This window comes from Lithobates pipiens, unplaced genomic scaffold (assembly GCF_037356315.1).
Source record: "Lithobates pipiens isolate NorthernLeopardFrog02 unplaced genomic scaffold, aLitPip1_a1.2 Scaffold_1, whole genome shotgun sequence".
In the NCBI taxonomy this organism is placed as follows: Eukaryota; Metazoa; Chordata; class Amphibia; order Anura; family Ranidae; genus Lithobates; species Lithobates pipiens.
The window spans coordinates 83,233,481-83,255,319 of record NW_027507685.1 but is presented as its reverse complement, the minus strand read 5'-3'; the positions used below and the strand labels follow the sequence as shown (position 1 = coordinate 83,255,319).

The following is a 21,839-nucleotide window of genomic DNA, read 5'->3' as shown; positions in this document are numbered from 1 at the left end:
GGCCAAAAGATTTAGAGATAGAGGATACACAACTGCCAATATACAGAAAGCCTTAACTTCAGCTAGTGCCACTCCAAGGGACACATTGTTGCAGAACAGGCATGTTAAGAATAAACATAAATCTTCTTTCATTGAGAATAACACTCCTGTTTTTTCCACACCTTACAGTTCTGAATTCACTGACTTAAGAAAAATAGTGACAAGATATCTTCCTATTTTATTTAATGATCCTGCATACAACCAGATTCTCTCTGGGGGTATTAAAACAGTTTCCCGTAGAGCACCTACATTAGGAAATATTTTATCCCCTAGTCTTTTCACAATGAAACAACCAGGCCAACATTGGCTTAACTTCAAAGGCAACTTTAAAATGTGGTGGAACAGGTTGTGTGTACTGTGGCCACATTATCAGAGGTACACAGGTTATATCTTGCACCAACAAAACTGCTGACATTACATCTTTTATTAATTGCAACACCAAGTTTTTGGTTTATGTCATTACTTGTGACTCTTGTCATGTTCAATATGTGGGACGTACCACACGTAGACTTAAGGATCGTTTATACGATCTATACGATATCGAAAAGAACAGGTCTACTAACGTGGCCAAACCTTGGAATGCTGTACATCACAAGGATGTTTCAAGTCTGTTTATACAGGGCATCAAAAAAATTGTCACCCCCAGACAAGGAAGTGACAAATTTCGTATGCTCTGCAAACGTGAGGTATTTTGGATATTCTTTTTAGAAACCAGGATTCCGACAGGATTAAATTCTGAATGGGACGTGTCATATTATTATGATTAATTCTTAATTTGTCCCATACCTAGAGAAATCCTTGCAGATTTATGAGTCCTAAACTCTCACTTACAATGTAACAGGCATGAAACATTAAGCAGTCATGGATCCGTACTATCCGTTTAATATTTAGACATTGATTTACAAATTACATGAAACTCGTGCAGATGCATGAGATTTATGTTTCCATATATAACGGATATGACTTTTCCCATATGGCTGCACCAAAAAGAGGGGGTATTTTTCCTGTATATTTGCCTTATAGATGTAGTCTATATGTCCAGTTTAGATGCATGTGAGTCCATATGTACCGTGATTACACATCACAATTTACAAATAGTGCTTTGATACACATGCGCCTATAATTACCTTTATACTATACTATTATTGAGACTCATGTATGCCCTTGAACTTATATATTTACATCAATTAATGCCATCTCTTTATACACAACCATGGAGGGACAGTATATACATGTTTATAGGTTCATACTGATACATTTCTGAATTTTCCAGGTTTTATCCCCCTCCTCTTTTTTGGATTATATTTATTTATAATATTTACTTCAAGGGGCTATATATGCTAGTGTCTGCCAGCGATAGAATAAGGTCTGCTTATTCAGCTGCCTCTATTCTCATCTTTACCTTATGGGCCTTTTACCTTTTGATTTTTGCAGTAGTGCCTATTCCACCGCCTGTAAGGGTTCTGGGGTTTCTCTTTCTCTTCTTTTGTCTCTTTTCCTTTCTCTTTTTTCTTATGTCCGGCTGTCTTACCTACATCACTTATGTCTTTTACTTATGCAATACCGATGCCTTCATTGACACGGACACAATATTTTTTGGGTTCGATTGATAATTTTCTGGATATATATACCGCTTCAGAAATTACCATGAGGTATCTGTATTCTTTAATGGTGGCCAAAGTTCACAGCTGAACACTAATCCGATTTAGGTCTGTTTTGAAAAATCCATGATTTTATACTTAATGTGTGGTTCTCTTAATCCTCGGAAAACACAATGGTTTTTTTCTATTTTATGTATAATAAGGAGTTGTTTATTATTAATTCCGTTATTTTTAAAATGTATTTATGACCACTACATGATGAATTATTTATCTGTTTATGTTTAAATATATTTACTACTGATAATTGTTTAAGATTGGTTCATGTATGTAAGCTTTTGTTAGTGATCAGCGATTGTGGTTTGCCCGGAGTTCTGGGATCTCCATACATGCAGACAACTCGCTACTAGTATAACATCATTGCTCTTAAGTTCTTGAACCGGTCTTTACACTAAGTATTACCATTTGGTAGTTTACATAAACATCACCCAATGAATGGCATTGTGGAGATAAGTTTGATTTTCTTTTTATGTCTCATTCCATAAGTTTAGGATCGCTTTCCTTCAAGAGCACTTTAAAATACATATTTTTCATTTTCATTTTCCATTTTTGGTTTTAGATATATACACTTTTTATTATTACGGATTTTTATAAGAAATAACTTCTATTTTTCACATATATTTTCGATACTTTCCATTCATTCACCATTCCCACTGATTAAGATTATTCTCATTCTAACACTTTTGTTTATTTATCGTTCACATATATTATTACATAATTGATTCAGATCTGGGGGTCTTTTTCCATTTCACTATTTACTCTTAATCACTCAGTGATTGAGTGCAGGAGTCACATGTGTGGAGATTCCATGATGATGGTCTACCAGCTGTCACTGCTTTTCACTCTTGATTTTATTATTACATGTTGACACTCGTATAGTATATATTTGCTTTTCACTCAGAACAAAAATTAGCTATGAGTAAGTGCTAGTTTTACGTTTTTCCCTTTGCTGTTGTGATTCGTGTGATGTGAGGTTTTTTATTTTGAAGAAATAAAGGCACATTTTACTTTTCATTCGATACGGAGTGCAGCTGTCCAGAGTTTGTTCATTCTCCATTCAGAGGAATTACACCATGCATTATAAACCTTCCAGACCTTAGAATAAATGTCCCTTGTCACCTTTTTTCTACTTTCTAATAGAGTTGTGATCAAACGGCTGGAAAAACTCTTGCTCTTCAGGAGCTGCTCCTCAGAAACCAGGCTGTGAGCGCTAGACTGGCTATTTCTGGATGATTTACCGGGCTTTGTAACAGCAGATCGTGCCAGAGAGGCAGATGCCAATAAGGTTTGACCCCCATTCTCATTACGGTTGAAAACCAGGCTCTTCTTGGCCAAAAGGGCGTGATTAGAATAACTGGTACCCCTTCTTTCTGAATATTTCTTAATATTAAAATGGAATTAACTGGAATGGGGGGAAAGCGTAGCACAGATGGAATTTTCATGGATACGCCAACGCATCTGTCCCCAGGGACCTGTCGTGATTGTTCAGGGAAAAGAACTGAAGAACCTGAGCATTCTCTTTTGAGGCAAACCGGTCTACCTCTGGCTGCCCCCATTTTTCGGCAATCATCTTGAAAACATCTGGGTTCAGAAACCATTCTGCTTCCTGAATAGGGTTCGTCACTGTCAGAAAACATGAATCAGACTGAGACAGAAGTACAATTAAATCACACTTGTTTATTAATAAAAATAAAAAAGGTAAATAGAAAAAGCGTAGTCAAGCATAGCCAGAGTCCAGTAACCAGATCGGGTAATCAGCCAGACCTGGAGGAGCGCAACTGCAAGCAGGATAAGGAACCAGGAGGGATGTCAGCAAGCCAGTCTTGAAACAAACAGCAGGAGATGGTTCCTTGTGATGCGACCAACGCGAAGGCAGAGGAGACGTGAGCTGGAAGGCTTTACATAGGCAGGTCAGACAAGCATCATCGGGAACAGCTGGTAACTGGAGAGAGAAGAGAGCTGGCAATTAGCCGACAGCTGAGCGGCCAGCCCAGAGAAGGAAGGGCTAAGCCAGCCCTGACAGTCACCCTGTTCAGGTGGACTGCTGATGGAGACAACAAATGTCCCTCTGCCCACCAAAGAATTTCCAAGGCTAGTACTTGCAGCAACTTGCTCCTTGTACCCCCTTGCCTGTTTATATAAGCCATAACCGTGACATTGTCTGTTAGTATCTGAACATGCTGAGAATGAAGATCCTGAGCAAATGACTAGAGCTAAGGCAATCGCCTTGAGCTCTACCCAGTTTGGAGGACCTTGCGGCATCTTTCTTGGACCAGCTACCCCGAGTGAAACTCTTCTCTAGGTGGGCCCCCAACCCCAGGAGCTGGCATCGGTTGTCAGTCTTTTCTCGACTGGAAAAGGCCAGACTAACCCTTCTGATAAGATATTCTGCCTCTTCCACCACCATAGTGATCTTTTCACCAGAGTTGGAATTTGTATCTCTGTTTCTAGGGATACCACCTTGTGATCCCAAGATTACAGAAGAAACGCCTGTAGACATGACCACTGAACGGCCGGCATTGATGAAGTCAGAACCCCCAAGGCTGACATAACTTGTCTTACCGTCAGATGCTGGTTGGTCTGCAGTATCAAGACTGCATCATGAATCTTGTCCTGGTCTAAAAGAAGAAAGATCTTTTGATCCACAGAATTGATTAGATACCCTAGAAACCAAATTTCCTGAGATGGGTCTAGGGACGATATTTGGAGGTTTAAAATCCAACCCAGAGCCTCCAAATGGCTGCATGCTCTGCCTAAATTGTTCTGCAAGTCTTCGCTTGATGGGGCGAAAAATAGCAGATTGTCTAAATATGGAATAGCTGCGATTCCCTGAAGATGAAGCAGAGCTAATGCTTCTGCCATTACCTTGGTGAATATTCGGGTGAGGATGATAGACTGAAGGGTAAGGCCTTGAACTGTAGATGATGAACCACGCCTTCTATCCTCACTGCCAACCTGAGATACCTCAGAGACTGGGGTGAGATCGGAATATGCACATATGCATCCTTTAAATCTGATGCCATGAAGCAACCTGGCGTCAGTATGTTTCTGACCGAGAAAATCGAGTCCATCTTGAACTTTCTGTATTTGATGGATTCGTTTAGAGATTTTAGATTGAGAATTAACCAAAACTTTCCTGGCGTTTTTTTTTACCAGGACGACATGAGAATAGAACCTCTCCCGCCGTTGCCTTAGTGGTATTTGGATTATTACACCCTGCTGCATCAGTTCCTCTAGAGAGGACTTTATGGCCAGGGCTTTTATTGGATCTCGTGGGGTATTTGTTATCAAAAACCTTTTTGGGAGGCTTTTAGTAAATTCAAGTGTGTAGCCTTGCGAGAGAGAGGTCAGAATAAACGGATTTGAAGTTCTCTGACTACTGTGGACGAACTCTTAAAGTCTTCCTCCCACCCACAAGGATGAGTCATTGTGACTTTTCGGCCTGTGCAGCAGGACGGAAGAGAATTTCACCTTTACCTTTCGGTTTCTGTGTGGACCAATTTTTTATTTTACCCTGAAACTTGGTGTCCTGATCCTGAGCTTTTTGAGGTCGAAAAAGAAGTTTTGGAACCTGCTTTTTCTTTTTGACCAGGAAGGATCTCTTTTTAACGGCCGTCCTGTCAAGAATATTATCGAGGCCAGGCCCAAAAAGATCACCCGAAAAGGGAGTCCCACACAGTTTGCTCTTTGACGCTGAATCACCTGTCCAGATTTTAAGCCATAAAGCTCTCCTTGCAGCATTTGTTAAAGAGGAAGTAAACCCTGATGAGTTTACTTCCTCTTTCATTCCCTGCAAAGGTAAAGCATAATGGACTACTATGCATCGCATAGTAGTCCATTATGTGTCACTTACCTGACACAGGAGTCAGCGATGTCACCGCTGTCCCCTGTAGTCCGGCGCATCCATCTTCTCGGTGGGTCTCGCTGCTCCGCCGCTGTCATTCAACGAAGCCGTGATGACGTCACTCCCGCGTACGGGAGCTGCCATGCGCGGCATATTCGCTGTTGACTGTGGCTGACTGCCGTAGACAGCGGTGCTTGCCTTTAGGTTTAGGAGATATTTCTTGGACCTACAGGTAAGCCTTAATCTAGGCTTACCTGTAGGTCAAAGTGTGTTGTAAGGGTTTACAACCACTTTAAAGCTGTTGATCTAGCGGACACCTTCAGCTGAAGCATCAGCAAAGAGAGCAACTGCAGAGACCAAGGTAGCAAAAGAAACTAAAATCTCCTGCTTAGGGGAATCTGCCTCAATATGCGACTTTAGCTGGTTAACCCAGTATTCTAGATTCCTGGCTACATGTTGTGGCCATTGCTGGCTTTAAATTGCACACAATTGCCATGATTTCTTAAGCAAAAGATCCATGCGTTTGTCCATTGGATCCTTCAGAACGCCCATGTCTTCAAAAGACAGGTCTGTGGATCTTGAGACCTGGGAGAAGGCAGCATCTAACCTGGGCACCTTGTTCCACACTTCAGAAGGGTCCTCCTCGAAAGGAAAACACTTCTTGTGGGCTTTGGAAAAAAAGGGGTTTCTCTCCGGATCCTGCCATTCTTTCCTAATGGCCTCAGATGACCGAATGAGCTGGGAATGTCCGCCCTTTAAGCTAATTTAAACCTGCATATATGCGATCATGGAGAAAATTCTCTTTTTCCTCATTTAAGCCAATGAATAGCTTTAAGGAGCCCATCTACCTCTTCTAGAGACGGTTTGAATTTAGAGGGAACCGTTTTAGGCTCCTCAACTTTCTCCTCTGAACCTTTAGGAGCAGGGGACTGCTCTTCCCCATTTGAAGGGTCTTCAGGCAGAGTTTCCGACACCGGGATAGAAAGAGACTCTGAAGTGGAAGGCTGATGAAAAGTTTGTATCGTGGCATATAGTTCTTTCTTTACCGAGGCAACCAGATTATCACAAATGGAAGCAGATTCCGCTTTAACTAAAGAAGTGATGCAAGCACTGCATAAGGCTTTTTTCCAATTTTCTCTCATTTTGGCCCTGCAAGAAGGACATCTCTTCTTTAGATCAGAGCTCTAGGCCTGAGAAAGGACCAAAAAAAAAAAAAAAAGGGACCTTTAGTGAGACCTAGTCTCTACATTTATAAAGGACCACCACACAGGTACACTAAGAAGAAACCGGTCTGCCTCTAGTGCCCAGACAGGTCCCTTGCCACTAGTGGGGGAGAGAGAGAAAAAAAAAAAGAAGCTAAAACTCAGATGAGGAAAAAAGGCAGACTAACCGCTGCCTCCTACCTGAGCCTTGTTGGTGCCTGTGCCCACCGCTGCAGCCGCTGTCTCTTCCATAACCGCTGTGCAGCTTTCCACCTGTGGCTTCACACGCCACCTCTGGACTCCCATAGTCCCTCTGCACTGGACCGGAAGCTGAAATAGGCACCAGCTCCTGTCCTCCCTCCTCCCCCGTGTCCACGCTGGAAATTACATTTTCGCTGACCCAGTGACCCGCTCTGTCACTTCCGGCACGATGGCCGGTAAACTTGGTGGCAACGCGCGCGCGCGCCACCACTTCAAGACGTGCGGGCCACTGCATCTTCGGCTCTCTCCGAGCACTTGGAGGGGGAAGACGAGCCCGACTACTACCGCTGCAAAAGCCTGGGTAGGTCGGGAGGATGGAGAGTCTTCTTCCCCACTTCCTCCTTTGGTCTTCTCATCCAGCAATCTTCCTCCGGCTTCTACTCCGCTTCGTCCTCTGCACGATCCACCTCAGCGGGAGTCTTCTGCTGTGTAACACTTTTGTTCTAATATAATGGAGGGCAGGGCCACGCGGTGACCCCGCTTCTCCTCTGACGCACGGGGACTTCCCTGTGGCTTTCCCCATGTGTCAGAGAAGGGTGGGGTCACCGGGTGGCTCCGCCCTCAGTTATATAAGTAGTATCAGAAGAAAAGAAGCGTCACACAGAACTTTACTGAGGAGTAAAGTTTCTGTGAGGAGTAAAATGCACCGGGTCAACAGTTTTTGCATTACATTCAATAAAACTGAAGTTTGCATATATGGTGAGTGGGTCTCCCTTCCTTGCTTTGGAATATTTAAAGACTAGATATTTTTACTGAGTGTTGGAGTAGAGCCATCACTACGATATGCTTGCGGGGCTCCGATGCAGCCGCTGTGCCCACACCTCCCCTCCTACTGCCCAATCACAGGGCACTTTGTGTTATGTTAACCCATTCACAGAAGCATAGCCTTTTGTGATTGAAAAGCAGAGAGAAGAGTCAGGCAGAACTGCTGTGTGTGAGAAGACAGCACCGTTCCTCTCAGAGCGGTGGAAGTGTAGCGATGGTTGTGCTCCCGGCACTCCATAAAACTGTCAATTGTAAATAAAAGAGAAGTCCAAAAGGTGGCATGCGCCTCGTTTTTTTATATTGCAGCCTGATTTTTTCTCTCTCAATCTACACTCAGTACCTCATTAGCTGCCTAAGGTTCTTCATCAATTAGTCTTGAGTATGACATGACAAGCCTTACACACCTGGATTGACATTTTCCATTGTAAATCCTCTAAAGCTCAGGTTGGATTGGGACTGTCTGTGGACAGCTATTTTCAGGTCCCTCTTGAGATATTTAATACGGTTCAAGTCAGTGCTTTGGCTGGGCCACTATATGACAGTAAGAATTGTTCCCAAGCCATGCCTGTGTGCTTAGGACCGTTGTCAAGTTGGAAGGTGAACCTCTGGTCCAGTCTTAGGCCCTGAGCACTGTGGAACAGTTATTTTTCATTGAGGATTTCCCTGTACTTTGCTCCATTCAGCTTTCCCTGCTGCTGAAAAACACCCAAGCATGATGCTGCCAGCACCATGCTTCACTGTTGGGATAGTATTGGGTAGGTGATGGTTTCCTCCAGACATAGTGTTTAGAATTGAGGTCAAACCAATTTTTGTTTCATCTGATCAGAGAATCTTGTTGATCAAGTCCTTCATGTGCTTTTTTCAAAATTCAAGCAGGCCTTCATGGCGTTTCGCACTGAGGAGAAGTTTCTGCCATATAAAGCCCAGATTGGTGGAAGGTTAAAGCAATGGTTGTCCTCTGTCCCTTCTCCACACAGAACAGCAAAGTTGGTCATGCTTGGAAGAGTCATGTTTGTGCCAAACTAATTCAAAGTTAGAATTATGGAGGCCACTGTGCTCTTTGGAATCTTCTACAAAGCAGAATTTTTTTGTAGCCTCCCCCAGATCTGTTAATAAAAAATGGTGCACTAATTCAAGAAGCTATGCAGCAAAAACAGACAAAATGCATGAATGACTATCCCCAATTACAAAAAAAAAAGCACACACATAACCAGTAATATGTGATAATCTGAAAAACAGCGATAAAGTGCCGAATTCAAAAGCAGATATTCATATGATTTACATTAAAAAAATAAAGTGCATGAGCATCAAAAAGTGATGAGATATGAAGATAAAGTGATTGTCTTGTATTGCCTGCCTGTGAATGGAGGAGATCCAATACAGCATAGTGAATATTTATCCCTGGGTTTATGCTGTGAGAGGACAGTGGAATGTGAACTGCAGTTAAGGATATGTATACCAAAGTGCCACTAGTCTTTGTTTAACCATCTGCTTACTGGGCACTTAAACCCCCCTTCCTATCCAGACCAATTTTCAGCTTTCATCACTATCGCACTTTGAATGACAATTGCGCGGTCATACATCACTGCACCCAAATTTAAATCTTAATTTTTTTTTAAATGTAAAAAGGACAGAATTTTTTAAAATTTTGTTTTACATTTTTAAAATGGGTAATTTTTGTCTGCCATTGATGTACGCTGATGAGGCGGCAGTGATGGGCACTGATCAGTTACACTGATTGGCACCACTGGTGTGCATTGATAGGTTGCACTGGTGGGCACTGTTAGACGGTATAAATGAGGCATAATTGCCTCTTCTTTTTCGGGGCCGATGTCCCTTTAAGATAAGCCGGTGATTGGCTTTTTTTCGCCTCTGCTGTCAGCGTGAGGAGAGAAAAAAAAAAAAAAAATCACAAAAAAAAAAAAATCTAAGTTACGTACTGGTAACTTTTTTACCAGGAGTCTTTCAGGACAGCACACTTGAGACCTCGGCTCCTCCCTTCTCAGGAAACACTGCCTCCACCAGATCTTTAAAACCATTCCTTCCCTCCAGATTTTGCACGAGCACCTCCGGCCAGACTAGGGAGACAAAGATACATCATAAAAAAATGACACATACCTGATGCTCTTATGTCCCAATGGTAAAGACCTTATTTTGGGTGGGTACCGGTGCTGTCCTGAAAGACTCCTGGAAAAAACTTTACCGGTACGTAAACTTCGATTTTCCCACTTTTGTCTTTCAGGACAGCACAATTGAGAGGATAAGCGAGAACTTACCCTAGGGTGGGACTACTGTTTACAGGACTTTACGCCCAAAGGCCCGTCCTGGGCAGACAATAAGTCCAATCTGTAGTGCTTAACGAAAGTCATAAAACTTGACCACGTTGCTGCTCTGCAGATCTGTTCGGGTGTAGCCCCAGCCCACTCTGCTTGAGACGTTGCCATAGCCCTAGTGGAATGGGCCCTAATACCTTCCGGGACCTCTACCCCTTTTGCTATGCATGTCTGACTGATTGCCAACCTAATCCTGACATCTAACCTGTGGAAGACATGTTCCCGTTCCCTCACAGGATTCAAACAAAAAGTGGGCAAACAGATTTCCTGACTTCTATGGAAATTAGAAGCTACCTTAGACAAAAAAGGCCGGATCAGTTTTAAATATAATCCGATCTGGAAAAATCTAAAGGAAAGGTGCCCTCCCTGAGAGGGCTTCTATCTCACTGACCCTTCTTGCGGTAGCGATAGCTACCAAAAAAAAAAACTGTCTTGAGGGTTAAAATTTTTTACCGTACAAGAACTGATAGGCTCCAAAGGATCTTCTGTAAGAGCCTGCAAAACTAAAGATACATCCCAAACTGAAAAGGGATGTAAACTGACTGGTCTCCGTCTACTTAAACCTTTAAAGAACCTGGAAACTCAAGGATTCGCTACCAGTTGCTGCTAAAGAAAAAACACGTAGGGCAGAAACCTGACCCTTAAGAGTACTGAGAGCCATTCCCTTATCTGCCCCCCTCTGTAGGAACTCCAGCACTGCTACTGGACCATGAACGTTAAAAGGAGCTCTCTACACCCCAGGAATTGAATTTTTTTCCATACCTTAAAATAAATCCTGTTTGTCTCTTCCTTTCTAGAATTCATAAGAGTCGCTATTACCTTTCGGAGAACCCCTTGCTTTTCAGCCTCTCCTCTTCAGTAGCCAGGCTGCCAGACTCCACTTCTCCCTCTAAGGGCAGCAGATTGAGCCTTGGAAAGTAGATCTTCCCTGACCGGAAGTATCCAGGGTGGTAATAACTTTTATTGGAATGAGAACCGTAGAGTCCAGAAAATTCTGAGTACGATCCCAAACCTCCAAAATGACAAGCTGCAGGGGCGAGAGTATGCTCCTGCCCACCTTACTGCTGGAAGGACCGATGTCAGCAGTCCCGAGGCTCACATGGCCTTTCTTATAGAGACTTGTTGATTGCTTTGAAGAACTGTCCAAGCCTTGTCTACTATGCAAATTTTCTACTCTGGGAGAAAGACTTGCTGCTGGGTTGAGTCTAGAACGCACCCTAAGAACGTCACTATCTGCGATGGACTGGTTGGATTTTTTCAAATAAAAAGCCAGCATGTCTTTGGATTGCAGTGAGAAACCCACACAGGGGGAACAAAACTTCAACACAAGCATTAGCATGTTGGGGAATTGAACCAGCAACCCCAGCGCTGCTAGAACCATCTGTAAACCCTGAACCCGCTGCTCCAATGAAGATACAAACAGGAGCAGGTCGTCCGGGTATGCTACCACTGGGATTCCCCTGCATGTCTTTGGAGTGTGGGAGGAAACCGGAGTACCCACAGGAAACCCACACAGGTACAGGGAGAACATGCAAACTCTAGGCAGGCAGTGCCGTGGCTGGGATCCAAACCAGCAACCCTACTTACTGCTAGGTGAGAGTGCAAACCACTACACCACTGTGCTGCCCATAGTCGTAGGAAAACCAAAGCCTCCACTATAACTTTGGGCTATCCCCCCCCCCCGGATATTCAACAAAGGGGAGGGTCCAGAACTGAAGATGTACAACTTCTGACCCTGACCTTACTACCACTCTGAGGAATTTCTGTCTGTCCTCGGCAATTGGGATGTGCAAATGGGTGTCTCTTAGATCTATGGACGCCATGAAGCAACTTGGAGGCAGCCGTGTTTTCACTGAAAAAAATGGAATCCCTGTTTGTAGCAGATTGACAGATTCAGGATCAACCTGAACTTCCCTGAAGGTTTTCTGACCACCAAAACGTGGGAAACAAAACCTTCTACCTACCTCCCCAGGAGGAACCCGTGACACTGCACCCTGCTGCTCCAAATTCTCCAGAGAAGTCAGAAGAGTTACCACCTTCTCTGCCCACCTTGGCAGTTCTGTGATTAACAACCTGTGAGGGGGGGGGGGACATGAAAACTGCAGTCTGTACCCCCTCCTTATGCCTGGAATAAAAGGATTGGAGGTAACCGACTCCCATTGTGGGAGGAAAGCCCTCAGTCTTCCTTCCACCAGGGTTAACTTGTCATTGGGACTTTTGGGACTGCTCAGGAGGGCAAAAAAAATAAAATCGCTCCCCCACGCCCTCTGCCCTTGTTGGTCCAGACTTTTTTCTCAGACTCTGTCCTCGGAGTTAAACTTCCTATGTGGGAAGGTCTTTAGATTTTTCCCCCACTTTTTTTCTTTAAGGGAAAAACCTCTTTTACCCGCTGTCTGATCAAAAGACAGCCTCCAGGTATGGACCGAACAGTAAATCCCCGTCAAGGGAATACCACAAAGTTTGATCTTTGAAGCAATTTATCAAGGCACTATTGGAAGTATCATAACAAAAGATTGGAGGGGACTCTTTATGGCCCTAGAAAAATTGCAACCCCAGTGGAGGGGTACCAATAGGATCAGAGCTATCTCTAGGCTCGAGACCAGATGGATATTTGAGATGAAATCCCATGTCCCCCTTGGCCTCAATGTCGAATGGGACATTAATTATTTTATTAATAATTCTTGATAGGATATTTTATAAATGTAATTATTGATTTAATTTTTTTTTTATATAAATATTTTTTATACATTTTTTTCATTGTTTATATTTTTTGCTTTTTAAATGCTTTTATACGTTTTTGTATACAGTGGTCTACTGTGTTCCCTCAGCTGTTTTCCATAACCTCTATATATATATTTTGTTTAGTTTTTGTTTAATAGGGGGCGACATACTGGGTTGGTCTAGTGAGCCTTGTCGCGCCCATATTTTTCCCAATATTTATGCTGACCACCGCCTGTGTTCCCTGGATGCGTTCTGGCATCTAGGACTGCAGTAGTTGGGTGCATTTCCTCCTTTTTGTTTATGGGCTTTAATGTCCAGGATGAATGCGCCCAACTTAGCAAGGCTTGCCAGTACTTAAAATGGCGGTGCCCATTGATCCTCCCTAGGCAGCCAGCCTTGAAGATGGCGCCGCTTCAGTATTTAAACTTCCAGAGTGCTGGCTGACATCAGCACGCTTTACCAGAGTTTGTCGGGCTATGGGAAGACAGCGGGAGAACAGTGGAGACTCTGTAAAGCTTACCTCTGATGTTACATGCTAATGTGAAGTCCTTGTTTGCAAGTGCAATTTAATTGTTTTTATTAAAACCATTTTCTGAACGATTACACTATGGAGGCATCTTTTTCTTTTTCTCTATGAGCGGTACAGCTATACTATCTATACTGAGTCTGTAAGCAGCCCAGAGGGACCATAAGGTTTTTGGGAACACCTGTGAAGCTTCCCTGGGCTTGGAGAGAACGCTTGTGGTCATATGGATTCGGTACCTAACTCTGTTTTTGGGTGGATCACGTTTCTCTTCCAGATTGAATCACTGGTTGGGATTAAGGAATACTTACTCTACATCTATCGCATATTGGACTTTTTCTGCACACCTATTGCATGGATTAATTATTGTGTATTATCACTATTGAGGATTGTCTTTATTTGATTATCTGAATTAATGCGGTATTTTTATAGGAGTAATTATTTTGTCATTTCACTGCATCTTGGTGGTTGTATGCCTTAGTTTTATTCATTAAGGCTCTTTTCACTATTATTGGGAAATTGAATGAAATTAATTTTCTATCAAGAATTTGAATGAATTTTAGTTTTTAATTTGGTGAGTGTCTGCTTTAATTTTACTTTAAGTTTTTTCATTAGAGGGAAGTTATATGAATTTCTTATTTATACTTTTTTGGGTGTCTACTTTAGCTTTACTCACAAAGAGGTTTTTTCACCACTACAGGGAAGTGCAGTGAATTTTCTATTTATATTTTTTCCTATTATAAAATATATCAGTTATTTACAATATCAATTATCAATTTAATTGTAAGTATTTTCTAACTGCTATTTAGCTTTGTTAGCGCTGCACTTTTTCTCTTTTGATGTTTAACCACTTGCTTACTGGGCACTTAAACCCCCCTCAGTCCCAGACCAATTTTCAGCTTTCAGCGCTGATGCACTTTGAATGACAATTGCGCGGGCATACAACACTGTACCCAAATGAAATTTCTATCATTTTTTTCCCACAAATAGAGCTTTCTTTTGGTGGTATTTAGTTACAGCTCGGAGTTTTATTTTTTGCTAAACAAACAAAAAAAGATGCAAAAAAAAAAAAAAAAAAAAATCATGTTTTAATAGTTTGTTATAAAATTTTGCAAACGGGTCATTTTTCTCCTTCATTGAAGTGCGCTGATAAGGCGGCACTGATAGGCTGCATTGGTGGGCACTGATGGGCTGCATTGGTGGGCACTGATAGGCTGCACTTGTGGGCACTGATAGGCATAGTTAAGGCGGCACTAATAGGCACAGATAAGGCGGCACCGATGGGCACAGATAAGGCGGCACTGATGGGCAAAGATGGGCACAGATAAGATGGCACGGATGGGTGGCACGGATAAGTGGCACGGATGGGTGGCACGGATGGGCACTGATAGGTACCACAGATAGATGGGACTGATGGGCACTGATAGGTGGCACTGATAGGTGGCTCTGATAGGTGGCACTGCTGGGCACTGATGGGCGGCACTGCTGGGCACTGATGGGCGGCACTGGGGTGCAGCACCTTTGAGGCAGATTGGGTGGCACTGTGGGGTGGCACTGTGGGGTGGCACTGTGGGGTGGCACTGTGGGCATTATGGGCACAGACGGGGGGCACTTACTTTTACTTTGTTATATTTCAGGATGGCACTGCGGGAGGCAGGTGGGCACTGGCAGGTGGCATGTGGTGCCTTTCATTGCTGGCCGTGATCGGGACTGATGTCCCGATCACGGCCGCCGGTGATCGGCTTTTTTTTTTCTCCTCGCGCTGTCAGCGCGAGGAGGAATAATAGCCGATTACCGGCTCCGTTCTATCACATGATCAGCTGTCATTGGCTGACAGCTGATCACGTGATAAGGGGTCGGGATCGACCCCTTACACGGATCGGTGATCGGGCGAGTCTCACGGACTCGCCGATCACAGAGCGCGCCGCGCGCGCCCCTCAGGGGGCGCGCAGGCCGCTCGTAACCAGGACGACGTCAATAGACGTAGTCCTGGAAATCTAGGTCCGCGCTAATGCCGTCATTCGGCAATAGTGCGGTACCCAAGTGGTTAAAAAAATCCTACATGTTTTGAGTTATAGGGAAGGTCCAGGGCTAGAATTCTTGCTCTCGCTCCGACGATACTGAATGAGTGTGGTTTGAACACTGTTTAAATATGCGGCGCTACTCACGTATGTAAGCATTTAAGTTTTAATTCTTTATTTTTACACTTTTCTTTATTAACCACTTGCTTACTGGGCACTTAAACCCCCCTCAGTCCCAGACCAATTTTCAGCTTTCAGCGCTGATGCACTTTGAGTGACAATTACGCGGTCATACAACACTGTACCCAAATGAAATTTTTATCATTTTTTTCCCACAAATAGAGCTTTCTTTTGGTGGTATTTAGTTACAGCTCGGAGTTTTATTTTTTGCTAAACAAACAAAAAAAGATGCAAAAAAAAAAAAAAAAAATCATGTTTTAATAGTTTGTTATAAAATTTTGCAAACGGGTCATTTTTCTCCTTCATTGAAGTGCGCTGATTAGGCGGCACTGATAGGCTGCATTGGTGGGCACTGATGGGCTGCATTGGTGGGCACTGATGGGCTGCACCGGTGGGCACTGATGGGCTGCACCGGTGGGCACTGATGGGCACAGATAAGGCGGCACCGATGGGCACAGATAAGGCGGCACTGATGGGCACAGATGGGCACAGATAAGATGGCACGGATGGGTGGCACGGATAAGTGGCACGGATGGGCACTGATAGGTACCACAGATAGATGGGACTGATGGGCACTGATAGGTGGCACTGATAGGTGGCTCTGATAGGTGGCACTGCTGGGCACAGATGGGCGGCACTGCTGGGCACTGATGGGCGGCACTGGGGTGCAGCACCTTTGAGGCAGATTGGGTGGCACTGTGGGTGGCACTGTGGGGTGGCACTGTGGACTGTGGGTGGCACTGTGGGCACTATGGGCACTGACGGGGGGCACTTACTTTTGCTTTTATTTTACTTCAGGATGGCACTGCGGGAGGCAGGTGGGCACAGGCAGTCCCTTGTATTGATGGCCGTGATCGGGACTGATGTCCCGATCACGGCCGCCGGTGATCGGCTTTTTTTTTCTCTCCTCGCGCTGTCAGCGCGAGGAGGAATAATAGCCGATTACCGGCTCCGTTCTATCACATGATCAGCTGTCATTGGCTGACAGCTGATCACGTGATAAGGGGTCGGGATCGACCCCTTACACGGATCGATGATCAGGCGAGTCTCACGGACTCGCCGATCACAGGGGGCGCGCAGGCCGCTCGTAACCGGGACGACGTCAATAGACGTAGTCCCGGAAATGTAGGTCCGTGCTAATGCCGTCATTTGGCAATAGCGCGGATCTGTAGTGGTTAAAAAAAAAAAAAAGTAGGTTTCACTTTTATTTCCATTACAAGGAATGTAAACATCCCTTGTAATAGAAAAAAAAGCATGACAGGACCTCTTAAATATGAGATCTGGGGCCAAAAAGACCTCAGATCTCATATTTACACCAAAATGCAAAAAACAAAGAAAAGTTGGTTGGAAAAAAAAAAAAATAGGATTTTTAAAACAGCTTACCTGTAAAATCCTTTTCTTTGAAGTACATTACGGGACACAGAGCCATAATAGTTACTATGTGGGTTATAGGCCACCTTCAGGTGATGGATACTGGGAGTATCTCAGTTTTTTAGCAAAGCAATACACGTGTATACCAAGAAGGGAGGGACCTCTGTGTCCCGCGATATACTTCACAGAAAAGGATTTTACAGGCAAGCCATTTTAAAAATCCTATTTTCTTATCGTACATCACGGGGCACAGTGCCATAATAGTTACTATGTGGGATGTGCCTTAGCAATGCCAACTGAAGGGAGGGAGACAACAAAGTAGGGCAATATGAGACTAGAGGACTAATACTGCAGCCTGCAGTATTATGCGCCCAAAGGTGATATCCTCATGACCTTTACATCTATTTGATAGAATCTGGTAAATGTGTAAACTGAAGACCAAGTTACGGCCTTACAGATTTGAGCCATGGAGGCTTGGTGATGCACTGCCCAGGAAGCACCAACAGCCCTAGAGGAGTGCATTTTGATTTGAGAGGGTGGAATCCACCTCTAACCATGAGCTTGAATGATTACTTGCCGAAACTATTTAGAATAGTAGATTTCGATGCTGCCTGTCCTCTTTTAGGACCTTCAGGCGACCTGAATAAAAACTGTTTTCCGAATCTGAGCAATCGCCTTAAAGTAGACATTGACTGCTCTCTCCACATCAAAACAATGTAGTGATTTTTCTTCCAAAGAACAGGGTGGTAGAATAATATCCTGGTTTAGATAAAAACCTGATACATTTGGTAAAAAGTTAGGATGAGGACGCAATACTACCTCATGCGCGAGAGCAACAAAAATATGTCTCTTTACAAGAAAGAGCAGCCAATACTGATACCCTTCTTGTAGCAGATATGGTTACCAGAAAAAATAGTTTCCTTGTCAAAAAAGGACCAAGGGAATATGTTGTATCGGCCCCAAAAAAAATAATAAAAAATATAGGATTTTTGTACTCACCGTAAAATCCTTTTCTCTGAAGTTCATTTACTGACACAGATCCAGTAATCTTGACCGTAGGTTATTACGCCACCTTCAGGAGAGGACTAGACAGAACATGTAATACATGTGAAAACAGAACTTTACAGTTCTGCCCAGGGGGCGGTCCCTCCAGTAATAACCCCTCAGCCTTCTTCCTGCAGCTCAGTACGTCAACAAGCAGTATAACGTAAATCAATAGCAGCGGAGGGTGCTGTGTCCGTCAATGAACTTCAGAGAAAAGGATTTTACAGTGAGTAGAAAAATCCTATTTTCTCTTTCATTCATTGACGGACACAGCTCCAGTAATCTTGACCGTAGGGACGTCCCCAAGCAGTGTCATAACGAGGCGTGGGGACAGCAATAAAACTTCATCCACAACCAACGGGGCTCCCTAACAGGGGAGTGACCTCTTAACTAACCGCATCAGAACTTGTGGTCAACAAATGCAACAGTGCATTAATACTCAAAATTAACTTTTTTAAAACAGAAGAAAGAGTGCAGAATTGCAACATTACTCGGCTGCGTGCAAAACTTTGTGGCCAAAGCAGGCATCCGAAGATGCGCTTTCATCCACATTGTAGAATTTAGTAAAGGTGTGAACAGACAACCAGTCACCACCTTACACACTTGAGCCACTGACACTCGATATCGGAAAGCCCAAGAAGTACCACTTGCCCTGGTGGAATGGGCCATGACAGGAAAGGGGGGCACCTGCCCCTTCAAGGTGTAGGCCTGGACCACAATCTGTCTGATCCACCTGGAAATGATGGCCGACGAGACCGCCATACCTTTTTTCAGAACAGCTACCGAAATGAACAGAGTCTGACTTCCCTTACAGTCTGGACCACGTCCAGAGAATGAAGGGCCACCACTTTAGGATGTGTCGGTTTAGGACAGAGATGGTAACACAATGTCTTCATTGATGTGAAACGCCGAAACCACTTTCGGCAGAAAAGAAGGTTGTGAACGCAACACCACCTTATCCTTGTGGATAACCAGATAGGGCGACTTGCAAGACAAGGCCGCCATTTCCAAAACCCTCCTGGCCGATGTAATGGCCACTTTCTAAGAAAGAGTCAACAAGGGGATTTCCTTGATGTTCTCAAACGGCGGTTTCTGAAGCGCCGATAGTACCAGATTCAGATCCCATGGGGGCAAGGGTGGACGTACTGGAGGGACTACATGCCAGACCCCTTGTATAAAAGTGCTCACTAGAGAGTGAGATGCCTGGGGTCGTTGGAAAAAACAGCCAAGGCTGATATTTGTCCCTTAATGGTGCTTAAAGCCAATTGCTGGTCTACTCCTCGCTGTAGGAACAGCAGGATCCTGGAAACTGAATAGGGGCGTGGACACCATCCCTTCTCACATGGGGCTTTAGGCCTTCCAGGTACGATGGTATATCTTTCAAGAAGATTTGTGCCCTCCACATAGTTGAAATCACAGAGTCAGACAGGCCCTGGTTCCTTAGCTCCTGGCTCCCAACAGCCATGCCGTTAAAATCAGCGATGGTAAAGCAGGATGGAGAATCGGACCTTGAGACAGAAGGTCTTCTGGCTTCGGTAGTCGCCGGGGCGCGTCCGCAACCAGACGTACTAGGTCGGCGTACCAGGGACGCCAAGGCCAATCAGTATCACTGGAATGCCCTCGGCTTCCACTCTGCGGAGCAGACATGGTAACAGTTTTAGTGGAGGAAAAGTGTAGCTCGGTCAGTAATGACCCCATGGAGCCACTAGCTTCCGCCCAAGGATCTCACGCTGGATACGAATCTCAGCACCTTCCGATTGAGACAGGAAGCCAGGAGATCCAATGTCTGGTGTGCCCCACTGCAGGCACAGCAGCCTGAACACCTCCGGATGCAACGCCCATTCTCCTGTATTCACTGACTGACTGGCTCACCTGAATCTGCTGATTCAGGGATAATGGAGATTTGTCCCATTTTGTAAATATCTCCTTCTGCAAGACTCGTGCGAAACTGGGCATACGGTACCGCCTCGAAGGAGGCCACCATGAGGCCCAGGACTCGCATGCAGAAGTGCAGCGATGACCACCTGCGGTTTATAAATAGCTTTACCGCGGCTCTGAGAGTCTGCAGTTTGTCTGAAAAGAGAAACACTCTCGCTTCCACGGAGTCCAGCTGTAAGCCTAGGTACTCCAAACGCTGAGTCGGTATAAGAACCGACTTCTTGAGGTTCAACAGCCACCCAAATTCCTGCAGGGTTTACATGGTGATCGCCACCCCCTTTAATTCTGAGGCGGAAGCTGCTCTCAGGAGGAGTCTAGGTAACCTACAATTGCGATCCCGCATTGTCACAACAACGCCAAAATTGGAGCCAATACCTTGGTAAAGACTCGGGGTGCTGATGCCAAGCCAAAAGGGAGAGCCATAAACTGGTAGTGGGCTTCCCCTACTGCAAATCGCAGAAACCTCTGATGCCTGAGGCATATGGGTATGTACAGGTACACATCTTGGATGTCCAAAGACGCCAGGGAGTCCCCTTGATGGAGTGCAGCGACAACTGAGCGAACCGATTCCATTCTGAACCTCTGTACTTTTACAAACCAATTGAGGGCTTTCAGGTTCAAGATTGGACGTACCCCTTCCTTCTCTGGGACTACAAACAGATTGGAGTAGAACCGCTGAAACCTTTCTGATTCCGGGAACAAGCACTATCACTCCGCGGCTTAGCAGGTCCTTTACTGCTCCCAACAGGGCCTCCCGACGAGCCGGGAGTAAGGGGATGCTGGAGGGGAAGAATCTGTTTGGTGACCAAGAGAATCTATCTTGTAGCCAGCAGAAATCAGAGGCCCACCGGGCTGCAAACTCCCGAAGGCGACCCCCCACCCGAGAGACGGGCAGGGGCAAACCTTCATGTGGTAGCACTTTTGCTCGCAGGCTTGCGGGTCCAGGGACACTTTTGTCCCTCAGAGGTCGACCTGGGAGCATTTAGCCTAAGTCCCGGACGGACGAAAAAGCCTCTTGAGTGGAAAATGACAGCCCTTGCCTGTGGCGTGGTTTCTTAGTCTTCCTGGCCTGTGGGAGCAAGGTACTCTCAACACCTGTAACATTCTTAATGTTATCCAACGAGGCTCCAAAAGAGCCGCTCACCAAGGAAGGGTAGATCTGTGAAGGCTTTTTTGGATGCCTGGTCTGCAGACCAGCATTTTGGCCAAATCAGGCGCTGCAGCACCACTGCTGACACTGAAGCCCTGGAGAGCAAAGGAAGCGTATCCAAGGCCGTGCACTAACTGGTCTGCTAGTTCCACGCAGACAGGAGTAGCCTGTTGCTTCTCCAACTTGCGGTGCAAAAGTTTTGCCCATTCAGTAAGTGTCTGCGACACTAGTGCTGTGGCCAGGACTGGTTGTATTGCTGACCCCACAACCATAAATAAGGAACAGGCCACTGCCTTGATCTTCCTGTCGGTAGGGTCCTTAAATGCATGAGTCCCCTCTAACGGGATTGTGGTTACTTTGTTTAACCTGCATACTGGGGGCTCCACGACCGGAGGAGCCGACCATTTTCAAAGGGGTAGTGCACCGCCATTCCTTTAGGGACTGAGAAGGTCCGTTGTGGGCTTCCCCATTCCTTGTATGACCTTATAAGTCAGATACGGAAACACCTTTTGTGTATGGGCTGGCTTGCAGGACCCAAAAGGGACCGCTAATTTCAGTAGAAGAACCTGCTGTAGCCTGAATTTTCAGGGTATCACGCACAGCTGCGATAAGTGCTCCAACTAGTGCTTTGTCTTGCACGGACCTGGACTCATCCTCACTGTCCAATCGGTCCTGGTCAGCGTCATCTGAAACAGAGCAGGGGCTGCCAGTCTCAGTAGGGCCTGAGTCTGCATCAGAGCTCTACCGGAGGACTCCACCCTGGCAATGTTTCAAGGACCCCTGACAAAG

General features: G+C 45.0%; 1 protein-coding gene across 1 annotated transcript in view; it reads right to left on the bottom strand.

Moving 5' to 3' along the window:
- Window positions 1-21,839, bottom strand: part of PPP6C (protein phosphatase 6 catalytic subunit) — a gene marked incomplete at its 5' end in the record, with an annotated part of 221,407 nt that overhangs the window by 22,108 nt on the left and 177,460 nt on the right. The window lies entirely within an intron of this gene.